This window comes from Triticum dicoccoides, chromosome 3B (genome assembly GCF_002162155.2).
Source record: "Triticum dicoccoides isolate Atlit2015 ecotype Zavitan chromosome 3B, WEW_v2.0, whole genome shotgun sequence".
NCBI lineage: Eukaryota > Viridiplantae > Streptophyta > Magnoliopsida > Poales > Poaceae > Triticum > Triticum dicoccoides.
The window spans coordinates 728,517,284-728,519,760 of NC_041385.1; the positions used below are offsets into that span (position 1 = coordinate 728,517,284).

The 2,477-nt window shown below is 51.2% G+C and overlaps 1 long non-coding RNA gene across 1 annotated transcript; it reads right to left on the reverse strand.

Moving 5' to 3' along the window:
- Nucleotides 1-630: 630 nt before the first annotated feature.
- LOC119278126 lies at nt 631-2,031 on the reverse strand. The gene is made up of 2 exons (XR_005137595.1): nt 1,346-2,031; nt 631-1,055 (listed from the first exon to the last, which is right to left on the reverse strand). It is a non-coding gene; the product is annotated as an uncharacterized LOC119278126 (long non-coding RNA).
- Between the last annotated feature and the right edge of the window lie 446 nt (nt 2,032-2,477).

The following is a 2,477-nucleotide window of genomic DNA, read 5'->3' on the forward strand; positions in this document are numbered from 1 at the left end:
ATAAAAGTAAAAAATTGCAACAACACAAATCAAACCAAGGATATTCTAGTATAAAGCAAGGTGTGCTATCCACTAGACCTAAAGAGAACTACAGTAGTGGAACGTAAGATGCTATTTATACCTTACCATTCAGCTCACTAGTTAATTAGGCTACCCTGACAATCCTGCCGGTTCAAATTAGCTACCGCCAGAGAGGGTGGCGGTAAGATATAATACCCTACCGCCGAGGCCCTTGGTGTTACACTATTAAAATCAGCTTCTTTGCCGTCCGTCACGGCGGACTGCAAAGGCACAGATCCCGGATGGCAAAGTCCTTTGCCGTCAGCCAGCGGACGGCAAACAGTCCGGCTGAACAGGCTACGGCAAAGGCTTCTTTGCCGGCTGCTGGCGGACGGGAAAGAGCATGCAGCCTTTGCCGTCAGCCGGCGGACGGCAAAAAGCCTGCAGTCTTTGCCGTCAGCCGGCGGACGGCAAAGAGCCAGCAGCCTTTGCCGCCAGCCAGCGGACGGCAAAGGGCATGGCTCTTTGCCATCTGCTCGCAGATGGCAAAGAGCCTATATTGCCCCATTTAATTCTAGTTTTTCTTATATCAGTTCATTTCCACAGAAAATCACACACACACACTACCAATAGTCATGAACACATATATATCCAACACATATCCATGAACACATATCCAACACATGTTACCAATAATAGCAAGTACTCCATATCTAAAATTACAAGAAATGACCTAAAACTAAATATCTATTTTCCTAAAAACTATCTTATTACTAAGATCTTCTCTGGATCTTCTTCTTTTCTTCCAACCTGCATAACAAAAACACTAAGAAAGAGAGAATGGTTTAGGAGTAGAAATGTAGCATTTAAATTGGTGAAATGCAATGCTGTAGGAGCCAACACTTGACTTCAAGTATCAACTGTTGGACGACAATAGGTGTCAACTGTGACCTCACTTCCAGGTCGGTTGCCAAGGAGAATATCTTGTTGTGAAATATGGCCCTGAACCTGAGGGCAATCAGACATGCTTCCCCACATAGGCACATACGCACAGTCTGAAGTCAATATAAGTTATGAACATAGAGAGACATAAGATATAACTAACACATAAGTAACACTTTATTAGAAACAAAGGAATGCATAATTAACAAGACAAATACTGCAGACACAATATTTTCCAATGATAATTTGGTAATGCATCTGTCAACGAATTATTAAGCTATTGATTAGCCTATATCTCTAAGAAGAGCTGATTAAAGTATTAAATTATTGCAGGCCCTAAGTTCATCAAATAAGAAAATCATATGCGGTTCCAAAATTGGGGATGAAATAAATGTGTGTGTACCTAATGGAATCACAGCGGCGAAATGTGGAGGTAGAACATAACAGCAGCGCCGTGGCAATCGTCGCCGAGGAAGACAACGCGTAAAAACACGGGAATACTCCTCTTCTGCCGTGGACGCCGCTGCTGTCCGTCAGCGCGCAGAGGGACACGGCCAGTGGAGCGGAGAGGAGGAGGATCTAGTTGGAGAGTGACTTGGACCCTGGCAGCTGCACGGCGCCGGAGATCTCACGGATGGGCTGCAGCACGACCCTGGCGGCTGATGGGCTTGGCCGGCTCTGCTCCGGCGAGGGGCGTCACACCGGCGAGGAGGAGGGCCTGTGCGGCGAGGAGGAGGCTGGATCCGGAGTGGCCGGACCTCCCGCGGCCGGATCTTGGCGCGAGGCAGCGTGGGATGGCGGCGGTGACGCGGGGACGCGGGCGTGGCGCAGAAGAGCTCGCTGCTCGGCTCCCATGGCAGCGGCGGATCTCGAGGTCGGGGCGACCGGCGACGAGGCTTCCGCAGCGGGGCGGCGAGCTTGTGGGGATGTGGCGGCGCGTGAGCGGTGCAGGCGGCAGCGCGAGGCGACAGGGCTCCTGGGGTCCGGTGAGGTGGTGGCACGCACCGGCGGGCGGAGGCGAGGTGGCGCAGCAGCGTGGGGTCAAGGGAGGCCGCCGTAGCTGCTCGCGCGAGGGAGAGGGAGAGACGAGTGGGGGAGAGAGAGGGATGGGCTGAGAGAGAGGGGAAAGAAATAGAGGAGGTGGAGAAAGAGGTTTTTTTTTATCCGCAAAAAAAAGATAGCCCCACCTCTTTGCCGTCCGCCAGCAGATGGCAAAGAATATTTGTTGTCTGCCAGCAGATGGCAAAGAGGGGGGTTGGACCGTTGCAGTGTACTAGCATCTAGTGGACCCCACCAGCACCTCATTGCCGTCCGCTGGCAGATGGCAAAGATTCTTTGCCGTCTGCCAGCAGGCGGCTAAGAAATGACAGATGGCAAAGACCTTCTTTGCCGTCTGCCGGTTCTTTGCAGTCTGCTATTTGGTAGCTGATGGCAAAGACCTTCTCTTGCCGTCTGCTAGCAGACGACAAAGAACTGGCACACGGCAAAATCCCTGATTCCAGTAGTGTTAGTGTATTTTTCAGATCGAATGACTG